Below are 17,097 nucleotides of genomic sequence, written 5' to 3'. Positions count from 1 at the left end.
CGGGCAACTGAGTGCAAAAAATCCGAACATCGAAGGATAAGTCCCAGACAGGAGCTGCCCCCACCTCATACTTGTGCTGCTCTGACAGTCCCAGGGGAGCCCTACAAACTGACATCAGGAACCTGGACTGGTGAGTTTTCTTTCCCAGGGAAAAGAGCCGATGTTTGCGCTCCGAGTCCTGTGGCCCTGAGCCGGCAGCTGACCGCAAAAAATCCGAACATCGAAGGATAAGTCCCAGACAGGATCTGCCCCCACCTCATACTTGTGCTGCTCTGACAGTCCCAGGGGAGCCCTACAAACTGACATCAGGAACCTGGACTGGTGAGTTTTCTTTCCCAGGGAAAAGAGCCGATGTTTGCGCTCCGAGTCCTGTGGCCCTGAGCCGGCAGCTGAGTGCAAAAAATCCGAACATCGAAGGATAAGTCCCAGACAGGAGCTGCCCCCACCTCATACTTGTGCTGCCCTGACAGTCCCAGGGGAGCCCTACAAACTGACATCAGGAACCTGGACTGGTGAGTTTTTTTTCCCAGGGAAAAGAGCCGATGTTTGCGCTCCGAGTCCTGTGGCCCTGAGCGGGCAGCTGACCGCAAAAAATCCGAACATCGAAGGATAAGTCCCAGACAGGAGCTGCCCCCACCTCATACTTGTGTTGCCCTGACAGTCCCAGGGGAGCCCTACAAACTGACATCAGGAACCTGGACTGGTGAGTTTTCTTTCCCAGGGAAAAGAGCCGATGTTTGCGCTCCGAATCCTGTGGCCCTGAGCCGGCAGCTGACCGCAAAAAATCGGAACATCGAAGGATAAGTCCCAGACAGGAGCTGCCCCCACCTCATACTTGTGCTGCCCTGAGAGTCCAAAAAGAGTTCTATAAAATGACATCAGGAACCTGGACTGGTGAGTTTTCTTTCCCAGGGAAAAGAGCCGATGTTTGCGCTCCGAGTCCTGTGGCCCTGAGCGGGCAGCTGAGTGCAAAAAATCGGAACATCGAAGGATAAGTCCCAGACAGGAGCTGCCCCCACCTCATACTTGTGCTGCCCTGACAGTCCCAGGGGAGCCCTACAAACTGACATCAGGAACCTGGACTGGTGAGTTTTTTTTCCCAGGGAAAAGAGCCGATGTTTGCGCTCCGAATCCTGTGGCCCTGAGCCGGCAGCTGAGTGCAAAAAATCCGAACATCGAAGGATAAGTCCCAGACAGGAGCTGCCCCCACCTCATACTTGTGCTGCCCTGAGAGTCCAAAAAGAGCTCTACAAACTGACATCAGGAACCTGGACTGGTGAGTTTTCTTTCCCAGGGAAAAGAGCCGATGTTTGCGCTCCGAGTCCTGTAGCCCTTAGCGGGCAGCTGAGTGCAAAAAATCCGAACATCGAAGGATAAGTCCCAGACAGGAGCTGCCCCCACCTCATACTTGTGCTACCCTGACAGTCCCAGGGGAGCCCTACAAACTGACATCAGGAACCTGGACTGGTGAGTTTTTTTTCCCAGGGAAAAGAGCCGATGTTTGCGCTCCGAGTCCTGTGGCCCTGAGCCGGCAGCTGACCGCAAAAAATCTGAACATCGAAGGATAAGTCCCAGACAGGAGCTGCCCCCACCTCATACTTGTGCTGCCCTGACAGTCCCAGGGGAGCCCTACAAACTGACATCAGGAACCTGGACTGGTGAGTTTTCTTTCCCAGGGAAAAGAGCCGATGTTTGCGCTCCGAGTCCTGTGGCCCTGAGCCGGCAGCTGACCGCAAAAAATCCGAACATCGAAGGATAAGTCCCAGACAGGAGCTGCCCCCACCTCATACTTGTGCTACCCTGACAGTCCCAGGGGAGCCCTACAAACTGACATCAGGAACCTGGAATGGTGAGTTTTTTTTCCCAGGGAAAAGGGCCGATGTTTGCGCTCCGAGTCCTGTGGCCCTGAGCGGGCAGTTGAGTGCAAAAAATCCGAACATCGAAGGATAAGTCCCAGACAGGAGCTGCCCCCACCTCATACTTGTGCTGCCCTGAGAGTCCAAAAAGAGCTCTACAAACTGACATCAGGAACCTGGACTGGTGAGTTTTCTTTCCCAGGGAAAAGAGCCGATGTTTGCACTCCGAGTCCTGTGGCCCTGAGCCGGCAGCTGACCGCAAAAAATCCGAACATCGAAGGATAAGTCCCAGACAGGAGCTGCCCCCACCTCATACTTGTGCTGCCCTGAGAGTCCAAAAAGAGCTCTACAAACTGACATCAGGAACCTGGACTGGTGAGTTTTCTTTCCCAGGGAAAAGAGCCGATGTTTGCGCTCTGAGTCCTGTGGCCCTGAGCCGGCAGCTGACCGCAAAAAATCCGAACATCGAAGGATAAGTCCCAGACAGGAGCTGCCCCCACCTCATACTTGTGCTGCCCTGACAGTCCCAGGGGAGCCCTACAAACTGACATCAGGAACCTGGACTGGTGAGTTTTCTTTCCCAGGGAAAAGAGCCGATGTTTGCGCTCCGAGTCCTGTGGCCCTGAGCGGGCAGCTGAGTGCAAAAAATCCGAACATCGAAGGATAAGTCCCAGACAGGAGCTGCCCCCACCTCATACTTGTGCTGCCCTGACAGTCCCAGGGGAGCCCTACAAACTGACATCAGGAACCTGGACTGGTGAGTTTTTTTTCCCAGGGAAAAGAGCTGATGTTTGCGCTCCGAATCCTGTGGCCCTGAGCCGGCAGCTGACCGCAAAAAATCCGAACATCGAAGGATAAGTCCCAGACAGGAGCTGCCCCCACCTCATACTTCTGCTGCCCTGAGAGTCCAAAAAGAGCTCTACAAACTGACATCAGGAACCTGGACTGGTGAGTTTTCTTTCCCAGGGAAAAGAGCCGATGTTTGCGCTCCGAGTCCTGTGGCCCTGAGCGGGCAGCTGACTGCAAAAAATCCGAACATCGAAGGATAAGTCCCAGACAGGAGCTGCCCCCACCTCATACTTGTGCTACCCTGACAGTCCCAGGGGAGCCCTACAAACTGACATCAGGAACCTGGACTGGTGAGATTTTTTTCCCAGGGAAAAGAGCCGATGTTTGTGCTCCGAGTCCTGTGGCCCTGAGCTGGCAGCTGACCGCAAAAAATCCGAACATCGAAGGATAAGTCCCAGACAGGAGCTGCCCCCACCTCATACTTGTGCTGCCCTGAGAGTCCAAAAAGAGCTCTACAAACTGACATCAGGAACCTGGACTGGTGAGTTTTCTTTCCCAGGGAAAAGAGCCGATGTTTGCGCTCCGACTCCTGTGGCCCTGAGCGGGCAGCTGAGTGCAAAAAATCCGAATATCGAAGGATAAGTCCCAGACAGCAGCTGCCCCCACCTCATACTTGTGCTGCCCTGACAGTCCCAGGGGAGCCCTACAAACTGACATCAGGAACCTGGACTGGTGAGTTTTTTTTCCCAGGGAAAAGTGCCGATGTTTGCGCTCCGAGTCCTGTCGCCCTGAGCCGGCAGCTGACCGCAAAAAATCTGAACATCGAAGGATAAGTCCCAGACAGGAGCTGCCCCCACCTCATACTTGTGCTACCCTGACAGTCCCAGGGGAGCCCTACAAACTGACATCAGGAACCTGGACTGGTGAGTTTTCTTTCCCAGGGAAAAGAGCTGATGTTTGCGCTCCGAGTCCTGTGGCCCTGAGCCGGCAGCTGACCGCAAAAAATCCGAACATCGAAGGATAAGTCCCAGACAGGAGCTGCCCCCACCTCATACTTGTGCTGCCCTGAGAGTCCAAAAAGAGCTCTACAAACTGACATCAGGAACCTGGACTGGTGAGTTTTCTTTCCCAGGGAAAAGAGCCGATGTTTGCGCTCCGAGTCCTGTGGCCCTGAGCAGGCAGCTGACTGCAAAAAATCCGAACATCGAAGGATAAGTCCCAGACAGGAGCTGCCCCCACCTCATACTTGTGCTGCCCTGACAGTCCCAGGGGAGCCCTACAAACTGACATCAGGAACCTGGACTGGTGAGTTTTTTTTCCCAGGGAAAAGAGCCGATGTTTGCGCTCCGAGTCCTGTGGCCCTGAGCCGGCAGCTGACCGCAAAAAATCCGAACATCGAAGGATAAGTCCCAGACAGGAGCTGCCCCCACCTCATACTTGTGCTGCCCTGACAGTCCCAGGGGAGCCCTACAAACTGACATCAGGAACCTGGACTGGTGAGTTTTCTTTCCCAGGGAAAAGAGCCGATGTTTGCGCTCCGAGTCCTGTGGCCCTGAACCGGCAGGTGACTGCAAAAAATCCGAACATCGAAGGATAAGTCCCAGACAGGAGCTGCCCCCACCTCATACTTGTGCTGCCCTGACAGTCCCAGGGGAGCCCTACAAACTGACATCAGGAACCTGGACTGGTGAGTTTTTTTTCCCAGGGAAAAGAGCCGATGTTTGCGCTCCGAATCCTGTGGCCCTGAGCCGGCAGCTGACCGCAAAAAATCCGAACATCGAAGGATAAGTCCCAGACAGGAGCTGCCCCCACCTCATACTTGTGCTGCCCTGAGAGTCCAAAAAGAGCTCTACAAACTGACATCAGGAACCTGGACTGGTGAGTTTTCTTTCCCAGGGAAAAGAGCCGATGTTTGCGCTCCGAGTCCTGTGGCCCTGAGCCGGCAGCTGAGTGCAAAAAATCCGAATATCGAAGGATAAGTCCCAGACAGGAGCTGCCCCCACCTCATACTTGTGCTGCCCTGACAGTCCCAGGGGAGCCCTACAAACTGACATCAGGAACCTGGACTGGTGAGTTTTTTTTCCCAGGGAAAAGTGCCGATGTTTGCGCTCTGAGTCCTGTCGCCCTGAGCCGGCAGCTGACCGCAAAAATCTGAACATCGAAGGATAAGTCCCAGACAGGAGCTGCCCCCACCTCATACTTGTGCTGCCCTGGCAGTCCCAGGGGAGCCCTACAAACTGACATCAGGAACCTGGACTGGTGAGTTTTCTTTCCCAGGGAAAAGAGCCGATGTTTGCGCTCCGAGTCCTGTGGCCCTGAGCCGGCAGCTGACCGCAAAAAATCCGAACATCGAAGGATAAGTCCCAGACAGGAGCTGCCCCCACCTCATACTTGTGCTACCCTGACAGTCCCAGGGGAGCCCTACAAACTGACATCAGGAACCTGGAATGGTGAGTTTTTTTTCCCAGGGAAAAGGGCCGATGTTTGCGCTCCGAGTCCTGTGGCCCTGAGCCGGCAGCTGACCGCACAAAATCCGAACATCGAAGGATAAGTCCCAGACAGGAGCTGCCCCCACCTCATACTTGTGCTGCCCTGAGAGTCCAAAAAGAGCTCTACAAACTGACATCAGGAACCTGGACTGGTGAGTTTTCTTTCCCAGGGAAAAGAGCCGATGTTTGCGCTCCGAGTCCTGTGGCCCTGAGCGGGCAGCTGAGTGCAAAAAATCCGAACATCGAAGGATAAGTCCCAGACAGGAGCTGCCCCCACCTCATACTTGTGCTGCCCTGACAGTCCCAGGGGAGCCCTACAAACTGACATCAGGAACCTGGACTGGTGAGTTTTTTTTCCCAGGGAAAAGAGCCGATGTTTGCGCTCCGAGTCCTGTGGCCCTGAGCCGGCAGCTGAGTGCAAAAAATCGGAACATCGAAGGATAAGTCCCAGACAGGAGCTGCCCCCACCTCATAATTGTGCTGCCCTGACAGTCCCAGGGGAGCCCTACAAACTGACATCAGGAACCTGGACTGGTGAGTTTTTTTTCCCAGGGAAAAGAGCCGATGTTTGCGCTCCGAATCCTGTGGCCCTGAGCCGGCAGCTGACCGCAAAAAATCCGAACATCGAAGGATAAGTCCCAGACAGGAGCTGCCCCCACCTCATACTTCTGCTGGCCTGAGAGTCCAAAAAGAGCTCTACAAACTGACATCAGGAACCTGGACTGGTGAGTTTTTTTTCCCAGGGAAAAGAGCCGATGTTTGCGCTCTGAGTCCTGTGGCCCTGAGCCGGCAGCTGACCGCAAAAAATCCGAACATCGAAGGATAAATCCAAGACAGGAGCTGCCCCCACCTCATACTTGTGCTGCCCTGACAGTCCCAGGGGAGCCCTACAAACTGACATCAGGAACCTGGACTGGTGAGTTTTCTTTCCCAGGGAAAAGAGCCGATGTTTGCGCTCCGAGTCCTGTGGCCCTGAGCCGGCAGCTGACTGCAAAAAATCCGAACATCGAAGGATAAGTCCCAGACAGGAGCTGCCCCCACCTCATACTTGTGCTGCCCTGACAGTCCCAGGGGAGCCCTACAAACTGACATCAGGAACCGGGACTGGTGAGTTTTCTTTCCCAGGGAAAAGAGCCGATGTTTGCGCTCCGAGTCCTGTGGCCCTGAGCCGGCAGCTGACCGCAAAAAATCCGAACATCGAAGGATAAGTCCCAGACAGGAGCTGCCCCCACCTCATACTTGTGCTGCCCTGACAGTCCCAGGTGAGCCCTACAAACTGACATCAGGAACCTGGACTGGTGAGTTTTTTTTCCCAGGGAAAAGAGCCGATGTTTGCGCTCCGAATCCTGTGGCCCTGAGCGGGCAGCTGAGTGCAAAAAATCCGAACATCGAAGGATAAGTCCCAGACAGGAGCTGCCCCCACCTCATACTTCTGCTGCCCTGACAGTCCAAAAAGAGCTCTACAAACTGACATCAGGAACCTGGACTGGTGAGTTTTCTTTCCCAGGGAAAAGAGCCGATGTTTGCGCTCCGAGTCCTGTGGCCCTGAGCGGGCAGCTGAGTGCAAAAAATCCGAACATCGAAGGATAAGTCCCAGAAAGGAGCTGCCCCCACCTCATACTTGTGCTGCCCTGACAGTCCCAGGGGAGCCCTACAAACTGACATCAGGAACCTGGACTGGTGAGTTTTCTTTCCCAGGGAAAAGAGCCGATGTTTGCGCTCCGAGTCCTGTGGCCCTGAGCCGGCAGCTGAGTGCAAAAAATCCGAACATCGAAGGATAAGTCCCAGACAGGAGCTGCCCCCACCTCATACTTGTGCTGCCCTGACAGTCCCAGGGGAGCCCTACAAACTGACATCAGGAACCTGGACTGGTGAGTTTTCTTTCCCAGGGAAAAGAGCCGATGTTTGCGCTCCGAGTCCTGTGGCCCTGAGCCGGCAGCTGAGTGCAAAAAATCCGAACATCGAAGGATAAGTCCCAGACAGGAGCTGCCCCCACCTCATACTTGTGCTGCCCTGAGAGTCCCAGGGGAGCCCTACAAACTGACATCAGGAACCTGGACTGGTGAGTTTTTTTTCCCAGGGAAAAGAGCCGATGTTTGCGCTCCGAATCCTGTGGCCCTGAGCCGGCAGCTGACCGCAAAAAATCCGAACATCGAAGGATAAGTCCCAGACAGGAGCTGCCCCCACCTCATACTTCTGCTGCCCTGAGAGTCCAAAAAGAGCTCTACAAACTGACATCAGGAACCTGGACTGGTGAGTTTTCTTTCCCAGGGAAAAGAGCCGATGTTTGCGCTCCGAGTCCTGTGGCCCTGAGCGGGCAGCTGACTGCAAAAAATCCGAACATCGAAGGATAAGTCCCAGACAGGAGCTGCCCCCACCTCATACTTGTGCTGCCCTGACAGTCCCAGGGGAGCCCTACAAACTGACATCAGGAACCTGGACTGGTGAGTTTTTTTTCCCAGGGAAAAGAGCCGATGTTTGCGCTCCGAGTCCTGTGGCCCTGAGCCGGCAGCTGACCGCAAAAAATCCGAACATCGAAGGATAAGTCCCAGACAGGAGCTGCCCCCACCTCATACTTGTGCTGCCCTGACAGTCCCAGGGGAGCCCTACAAACTGACATCAGGAACCTGGACTGGTGAGTTTTCTTTCCCAGGGAAAAGAGCCGATGTTTGCGCTCCGAGTCCTGTGGCCCTGAGCCGGCAGCTGACCGCAAAAAATCCGAACATCGAAGGATAAGTCCCAGAAAGGAGCTGCCCCCACCTCATACTTGTGCTACCCTGACAGTCCCAGGGGAGCCCTACAAACTGACATCAGGAACCTGGAATGGTGAGTTTTTTTTCCCAGGGAAAAGGGCCGATGTTTGCGCTCCGAGTCCTGTGGCCCTGAGCCGGCAGCTGACCGCAAAAAATCCGAACATCGAACGATAAGTCCCAGACAGGAGCTGCCCCCACCTCATACTTGTGCTGCCCTGAGAGTCCAAAAAGAGCTCTACAAACTGACATCAGGAACCTGGACTGGTGAGTTTTTTTTCCCAGGGAAAAGAGCCGATGTTTGCGCTCCGAGTCCTGTGGCCCTGAGCGGGCAGCTGAGTGCAAAAAATCCGAACATCGAAGGATAAGTCCCAGACAGGAGCTGCCCCCACCTCATACTTGTGCTGCCCTGACAGTCCCAGGGGAGCCCTACAAACTGACATCAGGAACCTGGACTGGTGAGTTTTTTTTCCCAGGGAAAAGAGCCGATGTTTGCGCTCCGAGTCCTGTGGCCCTGAGCCGGCAGCTGACCGCAAAAAATCCGAACATCGAAGGATAAGTCCCACACAGGAGCTGCCCCCACCTCATACTTGTGCTGCCCTGACAGTCCCAGGGGAGCCCTACAAACTGACATCAGGAACCTGGACTGGTGAGTTTTCTTTCCCAGGGAAAAGAGCCGATGTTTGCGCTCCGAGTCCTGTGGCCCTGAGCCGGCAGCTGACCGCAAAAAATCCGAACATCGAAGGATAAGTCCCAGAAAGGAGCTGCCCCCACCTCATACTTGTGCTACCCTGACAGTCCCAGGGGAGCCCTACAAACTGACATCAGGAACCTGGACTGGTGAGTTTTTTTTCCCAGGGAAAAGAGCCGATGTTTGCGCTCCGAATCCTGTGGCCCTGAGCCGGCAGCTGACCGCAAAAAATCCGAACATCGAAGGATAAGTCCCAGACAGGAGCTGCCCCCACCTCATACTTGTGCTGCCCTGAGAGTCCAAAAAGAGCTCTACAAACTGACATCAGGAACCTGGACTGGTGAGTTTTCTTTCCCAGGGAAAAGAGCCGATGTTTGCGCTCTGAGTCCTGTGGCCCTGAGCCGGCAGCTGACCGCAAAAAATCCGAACATCGAAGGATAAATCCAAGACAGGAGCTGCCCCCACCTCATACTTGTGCTGCCCTGACAGTCCCAGGGGAGCCCTACAAACTGACATCAGGAACCTGGACTGGTGAGTTTTCTTTCCCAGGGAAAAGAGCCGATGTTTGCGCTCCGAGTCCTGTGGCCCTGAGCCGGCAGCTGACTGCAAAAAATCCGAACATCGAAGGATAAGTCCCAGACAGGAGCTGCCCCCACCTCATACTTGTGCTGCCCTGACAGTCCCAGGGGAGCCCTACAAACTGACATCAGGAACCTGGACTGGTGAGTTTTCTTTCCCAGGGAAAAGAGCCGATGTTTGCGCTCCGAGTCCTGTGGCCCTGAGCCGGCAGCTGAGTGCAAAAAATCCGAACATCGAAGGATAAGTCCCAGACAGGAGCTGCCCCCACCTCATACTTGTGCTGCCCTGAGAGTCCCAGGGGAGCCCTACAAACTGACATCAGGAACCTGGACTGGTGAGTTTTTTTTCCCAGGGAAAAGAGCAGATGTTTGCGCTCCGAATCCTGTGGCCCTGAGCCGGCAGCTGACCGCAAAAAATCCGAACATCGAAGGATAAGTCCCAGACAGGAGCTGCCCCCACCTCATACTTCTGCTGCCCTGAGAGTCCAAAAAGAGCTCTACAAACTGACATCAGGAACCTGGACTGGTGAGTTTTCTTTCCCAGGGAAAAGAGCCGATGTTTGCGCTCCGAGTCCTGTGGCCCTGAGCGGGCAGCTGACTGCAGAAAATCCGAACATCGAAGGATAAGTCCCAGACAGGAGCTGCCCCCACCTCATACTTGTGCTGCCCTGACAGTCCCAGGGGAGCCCTACAAACTGACATCAGGAACCTGGACTGGTGAGTTTTTTTTCCCAGGGAAAAGAGCCGATGTTTGCGCTCCGAGTCCTGTGGCCCTGAGCCGGCAGCTGACCGCAAAAAATCCGAACATCGAAGGATAAGTCCCAGACAGGAGCTGCCCCCACCTCATACTTGTGCTGCCCTGACAGTCCCAGGGGAGCCCTACAAACTGACATCAGGAACCTGGACTGGTGAGTTTTTTTTCCCAGGGAAAAGAGCCGATGTTTGCGCTCCGAATCCTGTGGCCCTGAGCCGGCAGCTGACCGCAAAAAATCCGAACATCGAAGGATAAGTCCCAGACAGGAGCTGCCCCCACCTCATACTTGTGCTGCCCTGAGAGTCCAAAAAGAGCTCTACAAACTGACATCAGGAACCTGGACTGGTGAGTTTTTTTTCCCAGGGAAAAGAGCCGATGTTTGCGCTCTGAGTCCTGTGGCCCTGAGCCGGCAGCTGACCGCAAAAAATCCGAACATCGAAGGATAAATCCAAGACAGGAGCTGCCCCCACCTCATACTTGTGCTGCCCTGACAGTCCCAGGGGAGCCCTACAAACTGACATCAGGAACCTGGACTGGTGAGTTTTCTTTCCCAGGGAAAAGAGCCGATGTTTGCGCTCCGAGTCCTGTGGCCCTGAGCCGGCAGCTGACTGCAAAAAATCCGAACATCGAAGGATAAGTCCCAGACAGGAGCTGCCCCCACCTCATACTTGTGCTGCCCTGACAGTCCCAGGGGAGCCCTACAAACTGACATCAGGAACCTGGACTGGTGAGTTTTCTTTCCCAGGGAAAAGAGCCGATGTTTGCGCTCCGAGTCCTGTGGCCCTGAGCCGGCAGCTGAGTGCAAAAAATCCGAACATCGAAGGATAAGTCCCAGACAGGAGCTGCCCCCACCTCATACTTGTGCTGCCCTGAGAGTCCCAGGGGAGCCCTACAAACTGACATCAGGAACCTGGACTGGTGAGTTTTTTTTCCCAGGGAAAAGAGCCGATGTTTGCGCTCCGAATCCTGTGGCCCTGAGCCGGCAGCTGACCGCAAAAAATCCGAACATCGAAGGATAAGTCCCAGACAGGAGCTGCCCCCACCTCATACTTCTGCTGCCCTGAGAGTCCAAAAAGAGCTCTACAAACTGACATCAGGAACCTGGACTGGTGAGTTTTCTTTCCCAGGGAAAAGAGCCGATGTTTGCGCTCCGAGTCCTGTGGCCCTGAGCGGGCAGCTGACTGCAGAAAATCCGAACATCGAAGGATAAGTCCCAGACAGGAGCTGCCCCCACCTCATACTTGTGCTGCCCTGACAGTCCCAGGGGAGCCCTACAAACTGACATCAGGAACCTGGACTGGTGAGTTTTTTTTCCCAGGGAAAAGAGCCGATGTTTGCGCTCCGAGTCCTGTGGCCCTGAGCCGGCAGCTGACCGCAAAAAATCCGAACATCGAAGGATAAGTCCCAGACAGGAGCTGCCCCCACCTCATACTTGTGCTGCCCTGACAGTCCCAGGGGAGCCCTACAAACTGACATCAGGAACCTGGACTGGTGAGTTTTTTTTCCCAGGGAAAAGAGCCGATGTTTGCGCTCCGAATCCTGTGGCCCTGAGCCGGCAGCTGACCGCAAAAAATCCGAACATCGAAGGATAAGTCCCAGACAGGGGCTGCCCCCACCTCATACTTGTGCTGCCCTGAGAGTCCAAAAAGAGCTCTACAAACTGACATCAGGAACCTGGACTGGTGAGTTTTCTTTCCCAGGGAAAAGAGCCGATGTTTGCGCTCCGAGTCCTGTGGCCCTGAGCCGGCAGCTGAGTGCAAAAAATCCGAACATCGAAGGATAAGTCCCAGACAGGAGCTGCCCCCACCTCATACTTGTGCTGCCCTGACAGTCCCAGGGGAGCCCTACAAACTGACATCAGGAACCTGGACTGGTGAGTTTTTTTTCCCAGGGAAAAGTGCCGATGTTTGCACTCCGAGTCCTGTCGCCCTGAGCCGGCAGCTGACCGCAAAAATCTGAACATCGAAGGATAAGTCCCAGACAGGAGCTGCCCCCACCTCATACTTGTGCTGCCCTGGCAGTCCCAGGGGAGCCCTACAAACTGACATCAGGAACCTGGACTGGTGAGTTTTCTTTCCCAGGGAAAAGAGCCGATGTTTGCGCTCCGAGTCCTGTGGCCCTGAGCCGGCAGCTGACCGCAAAAAATCCGAACATCGAAGGATAAGTCCCAGACAGGAGCTGCCCCCACCTCATACTTGTGCTACCCTGACAGTCCCAGGGGAGCCCTACAAACTGACATCAGGAACCTGGAATGGTGAGTTTTTTTTCCCAGGGAAAAGGGCCGATGTTTGCGCTCCGAGTCCTGTGGCCCTGAGCCGGCAGCTGACCGCTCAAAATCCGAACATCGAAGGATAAGTCCCAGACAGGAGCTGCCCCCACCTCATACTTGTGCTGCCCTGAGAGTCCAAAAAGAGCTCTACAAACTGACATCAGGAACCTGGACTGGTGAGTTTTTTTTCCCAGGGAAAAGAGCCGATGTTTGCGCTCCGAGTCCTGTGGCCCTGAGCGGGCAGCTGAGTGCAAAAAATCCGAACATCGAAGGATAAGTCCCAGACAGGAGCTGCCCCCACCTCATACTTGTGCTGCCCTGACAGTCCCAGGGGAGCCCTACAAACTGACATCAGGAACCTGGACTGGTGAGTTTTTTTTCCCAGGGAAAAGAGCCGATGTTTGCGCTCCGAGTCCTGTGGCCCTGAGCCGGCAGCTGACCGCAAAAAATCCGAACATCGAAGGATAAGTCCCACACAGGAGCTGCCCCCACCTCATACTTGTGCTGCCCTGACAGTCCCAGGGGAGCCCTACAAACTGACATCAGGAACCTGGACTGGTGAGTTTTCTTTCCCAGGGAAAAGAGCCGATGTTTGCGCTCCGAGTCCTGTGGCCCTGAGCCGGCAGCTGACCGCAAAAAATCCGAACATCGAAGGATAAGTCCCAGAAAGGAGCTGCCCCCACCTCATACTTGTGCTACCCTGACAGTCCCAGGGGAGCCCTACAAACTGACATCAGGAACCTGGAATGGTGAGTTTTTTTTCCCAGGGAAAAGGGCCGATGTTTGCGCTCCGAGTCCTGTGGCCCTGAGCCGGCAGCTGACCGCACAAAATCCGAACATCGAAGGATAAGTCCCAGACAGGAGCTGCCCCCACCTCATACTTGTGCTGCCCTGAGAGTCCAAAAAGAGCTCTACAAACTGACATCAGGAACCTGGACTGGTGAGTTTTCTTTCCCAGGGAAAAGAGCCGATGTTTGCGCTCCGAGTCCTGTGGCCCTGAGCGGGCAGCTGAGTGCAAAAAATCCGAACATCGAAGGATAAGTCCCAGACAGGAGCTGCCCCCACCTCATACTTGTGCTGCCCTGACAGTCCCAGGGGAGCCCTACAAACTGACATCAGGAACCTGGACTGGTGAGTTTTTTTTCCCAGGGAAAAGAGCCGATGTTTGCGCTCCGAATCCTGTGGCCCTGAGCCGGCAGCTGACCGCAAAAAATCCGAACATCGAAGGATAAGTCCCAGACAGGAGCTGCCCCCACCTCATACTTGTGCTGCCCTGAGAGTCCAAAAAGAGCTCTACAAACTGACATCAGGAACCTGGACTGGTGAGTTTTTTTTCCCAGGGAAAAGAGCCGATGTTTGCGCTCTGAGTCCTGTGGCCCTGAGCCGGCAGCTGACCGCAAAAAATCCGAACATCGAAGGATAAATCCAAGACAGGAGCTGCCCCCACCTCATACTTGTGCTGCCCTGACAGTCCCAGGGGAGCCCTACAAACTGACATCAGGAACCTGGACTGGTGAGTTTTCTTTCCCAGGGAAAAGAGCCGATGTTTGCGCTCCGAGTCCTGTGGCCCTGAGCCGGCAGCTGACTGCAAAAAATCCGAACATCGAAGGATAAGTCCCAGACAGGAGCTGCCCCCACCTCATACTTGTGCTGCCCTGACAGTCCCAGGGGAGCCCTACAAACTGACATCAGGAACCTGGACTGGTGAGTTTTCTTTCCCAGGGAAAAGAGCCGATGTTTGCGCTCCGAGTCCTGTGGCCCTGAGCCGGCAGCTGAGTGCAAAAAATCCGAACATCGAAGGATAAGTCCCAGACAGGAGCTGCCCCCACCTCATACTTGTGCTGCCCTGAGAGTCCCAGGGGAGCCCTACAAACTGACATCAGGAACCTGGACTGGTGAGTTTTTTTTCCCAGGGAAAAGAGCCGATGTTTGCGCTCCGAATCCTGTGGCCCTGAGCCGGCAGCTGACCGCAAAAAATCCGAACATCGAAGGATAAGTCCCAGACAGGAGCTGCCCCCACCTCATACTTCTGCTGCCCTGAGAGTCCAAAAAGAGCTCTACAAACTGACATCAGGAACCTGGACTGGTGAGTTTTCTTTCCCAGGGAAAAGAGCCGATGTTTGCGCTCCGAGTCCTGTGGCCCTGAGCGGGCAGCTGACTGCAGAAAATCCGAACATCGAAGGATAAGTCCCAGACAGGAGCTGCCCCCACCTCATACTTGTGCTGCCCTGACAGTCCCAGGGGAGCCCTACAAACTGACATCAGGAACCTGGACTGGTGAGTTTTTTTTCCCAGGGAAAAGAGCCGATGTTTGCGCTCCGAGTCCTGTGGCCCTGAGCCGGCAGCTGACCGCAAAAAATCCGAACATCGAAGGATAAGTCCCAGACAGGAGCTGCCCCCACCTCATACTTGTGCTGCCCTGACAGTCCCAGGGGAGCCCTACAAACTGACATCAGGAACCTGGACTGGTGAGTTTTTTTTCCCAGGGAAAAGAGCCGATGTTTGCGCTCCGAATCCTGTGGCCCTGAGCCGGCAGCTGACCGCAAAAAATCCGAACATCGAAGGATAAGTCCCAGACAGGAGCTGCCCCCACCTCATACTTGTGCTGCCCTGAGAGTCCAAAAAGAGCTCTACAAACTGACATCAGGAACCTGGACTGGTGAGTTTTTTTTCCCAGGGAAAAGAGCCGATGTTTGCGCTCTGAGTCCTGTGGCCCTGAGCCGGCAGCTGACCGCAAAAAATCCGAACATCGAAGGATAAATCCAAGACAGGAGCTGCCCCCACCTCATACTTGTGCTGCCCTGACAGTCCCAGGGGAGCCCTACAAACTGACATCAGGAACCTGGACTGGTGAGTTTTCTTTCCCAGGGAAAAGAGCCGATGTTTGCGCTCCGAGTCCTGTGGCCCTGAGCCGGCAGCTGACTGCAAAAAATCCGAACATCGAAGGATAAGTCCCAGACAGGAGCTGCCCCCACCTCATACTTGTGCTGCCCTGACAGTCCCAGGGGAGCCCTACAAACTGACATCAGGAACCTGGACTGGTGAGTTTTCTTTCCCAGGGAAAAGAGCCGATGTTTGCGCTCCGAGTCCTGTGGCCCTGAGCCGGCAGCTGAGTGCAAAAAATCCGAACATCGAAGGATAAGTCCCAGACAGGAGCTGCCCCCACCTCATACTTGTGCTGCCCTGAGAGTCCCAGGGGAGCCCTACAAACTGACATCAGGAACCTGGACTGGTGAGTTTTTTTTCCCAGGGAAAAGAGCCGATGTTTGCGCTCCGAATCCTGTGGCCCTGAGCCGGCAGCTGACCGCAAAAAATCCGAACATCGAAGGATAAGTCCCAGACAGGAGCTGCCCCCACCTCATACTTGTGCTGCCCTGAGAGTCCAAAAAGAGCTCTACAAACTGACATCAGGAACCTGGACTGGTGAGTTTTTTTTCCCAGGGAAAAGAGCCGATGTTTGCGCTCCGAATCCTGTGGCCCTGAGCCGGCAGCTGACCGCAAAAAATCCGAACATCGAAGGATAAGTCCCAGACAGGGGCTGCCCCCACCTCATACTTGTGCTGCCCTGAGAGTCCAAAAAGAGCTCTACAAACTGACATCAGGAACCTGGACTGGTGAGTTTTCTTTCCCAGGGAAAAGAGCCGATGTTTGCGCTCCGAGTCCTGTGGCCCTGAGCCGGCAGCTGAGTGCAAAAAATCCGAACATCGAAGGATAAGTCCCAGACAGGAGCTGCCCCCACCTCATACTTGTGCTGCCCTGACAGTCCCAGGGGAGCCCTACAAACTGACATCAGGAACCTGGACTGGTGAGTTTTTTTTCCCAGGGAAAAGTGCCGATGTTTGCACTCCGAGTCCTGTCGCCCTGAGCCGGCAGCTGACCGCAAAAATCTGAACATCGAAGGATAAGTCCCAGACAGGAGCTGCCCCCACCTCATACTTGTGCTGCCCTGGCAGTCCCAGGGGAGCCCTACAAACTGACATCAGGAACCTGGACTGGTGAGTTTTCTTTCCCAGGGAAAAGAGCCGATGTTTGCGCTCCGAGTCCTGTGGCCCTGAGCCGGCAGCTGACCGCAAAAAATCCGAACATCGAAGGATAAGTCCCAGACAGGAGCTGCCCCCACCTCATACTTGTGCTACCCTGACAGTCCCAGGGGAGCCCTACAAACTGACATCAGGAACCTGGAATGGTGAGTTTTTTTTCCCAGGGAAAAGGGCCGATGTTTGCGCTCCGAGTCCTGTGGCCCTGAGCCGGCAGCTGACCGCTCAAAATCCGAACATCGAAGGATAAGTCCCAGACAGGAGCTGCCCCCACCTCATACTTGTGCTGCCCTGAGAGTCCAAAAAGAGCTCTACAAACTGACATCAGGAACCTGGACTGGTGAGTTTTCTTTCCCAGGGAAAAGAGCCGATGTTTGCGCTCCGAGTCCTGTGGCCCTGAGCGGGCAGCTGAGTGCAAAAAATCCGAACATCGAAGGATAAGTCCCAGACAGGAGCTGCCCCCACCTCATACTTGTGCTGCCCTGACAGTCCCAGGGGAGCCCTACAAACTGACATCAGGAACCTGGACTGGTGAGTTTTTTTTCCCAGGGAAAAGAGCAGATGTTTGCGCTCCGAGTCCTGTGGCCCTGAGCCGGCAGCTGAGTGCAAAAAATCGGAACATCGAAGGATAAGTCCCAGACAGGAGCTGCCCCCACCTCATACTTGTGCTGCCCTGACAGTCCCAGGGGAGCCCTACAAACTGACATCAGGAACCTGGACTGGTGAGTTTTTTTTCCCAGGGAAAAGAGCCGATGTTTGCGCTCCGAATCCTGTGGCCCTGAGCCGGCAGCTGACCGCAAAAAATCCGAACATCGAAGGATAAGTCCCAGACAGGAGCTGCCCCCACCTCATACTTGTGCTGCCCTGAGAGTCCAAAAAGAGCT

The sequence above is a fragment of the Taeniopygia guttata genome, chromosome 33 (assembly GCF_048771995.1).
Source record: "Taeniopygia guttata chromosome 33, bTaeGut7.mat, whole genome shotgun sequence".
NCBI classification, from domain to species: domain Eukaryota; kingdom Metazoa; phylum Chordata; class Aves; order Passeriformes; family Estrildidae; genus Taeniopygia; species Taeniopygia guttata.
Note: the sequence above shows the minus strand (reverse complement) of the source record.